This window comes from Octopus bimaculoides, chromosome 30, assembly GCF_001194135.2.
Source record: "Octopus bimaculoides isolate UCB-OBI-ISO-001 chromosome 30, ASM119413v2, whole genome shotgun sequence".
Taxonomy (NCBI): Eukaryota; Metazoa; Mollusca; class Cephalopoda; order Octopoda; family Octopodidae; genus Octopus; species Octopus bimaculoides.
In genome coordinates, this window is record NC_069010.1 from 9,933,799 (window position 1) to 9,935,304 (window position 1,506).

Genomic DNA, 1,506 nt, shown 5'->3' on the forward strand with positions numbered 1-1,506 from the left:
ATATATATATATATATATATAGACACAACCACACACACACATACGTATATATATATATATAGGCACTGGCGTGGCTGTGTAGTAAGTAGCTTGCTTCCAAACCACATGGTTCTGGGTTCAGTCCCACTCGTCGTATATATGTGTCTTTGTGTGTGCGCGTGTTTGTCCCCCATCATCGCTTGACAACCGGTGTTAGTGTATTTACGTCCCCGTAAACTAGCGGTTCGGCATAAGAGATCGATAGAGTAAGTACCAGGGACGATTCATCCGACTAAATATTCTTCAAGGCAGTACCCCAGCATGGCCGCAGTCTCATGACTAAAACAAGTGAAGGATGAAACGTAAAAGAGATATCAAAAAAGGGTTGAAGTTCGATCCCGAGTCACAGGGATCCTAAACCCGATTTCCCTGCATCCCGAGGCTTTCAATTCTGATGTTCAAAATACGAAGGACCCTGATTGCCATTGGAGTCACCTGAACCATTTTCATGTCCCCACAAATGTTTTATCCCTCATGCCTATCAGCTCATATCGATCAGTCTTCCCCAATTCTTTGTCACCTGAGTGTCAGCTGGACAATCCACACCCAAAACCAAACACTGTTCACTCTGTTAATCGCCACAATATCTGCTTTACCATTTTTCGGTTTCATGGTCGCATTGTACCACGCAGTCCCATAAAATCTTGGTATGGTCACTTTTTCTACACTGCCTTCTGGTTTTTTCTTCTTCTCATATCATTGGTTTGCTCTTCCAAGGCCGTATTTCCCGCATAATCTCTAACGAATGATTTTCGCTACCTTATCATGGCATCACTTCTATTCTTTCTGTGTCAGCTCCGTGCATTGGTTGGTGATTCTCCAAACAGTTTCTCCCTTTCCTTCACACACTCTTTTCTGTTGCACCTGAGCTGTCAATCTTGTGCTTAACATAATTTATTCCCAGGGCTTGCTTTTCCACATCGTTAGCCACCTCTTCTTCAAATCGGTTTCGGATTCTGTTTCCCTGTAAAATTACACCTACATCCTCTTCTCTTTCCATCTTCTTTTTGGTTTCAGCTTTCTTTTCCTTCTTCTACTCAGGCTTTTTCTTTCCAATCTCCAATTTTCATCCAATTTCACTTTCTCAATTCCACCAGCAATGGTTCCGTAGCATTCTTTATGTACCAAAACCACACTGTTCTCTTCTTGCTCTCGCACATCTTTCACAACTAATGAGTCACCCCCCCACATTTCTTTATCGACTTATCGATCTGTCAACACCACTTCTCGGACGAGAGCTTCCGTTCATTGCGAGAAACTTCCTTGTTTTCCTATCCAGACATTGCAACTCGTAAGCGATCCACTTCATCACGCTAGCACCATGTTTAGCAGTGATTCTGTCCAAGTACTAAACGCCTCAGATTTATTTCTGGAAGTCTAGGGTATTTGCTCGCGATATCGGCTATGGTTTCATCCAATCTATTGCAGATGCGGCACAGCGGAGACACTGGCTCATTCTTAAGGTTG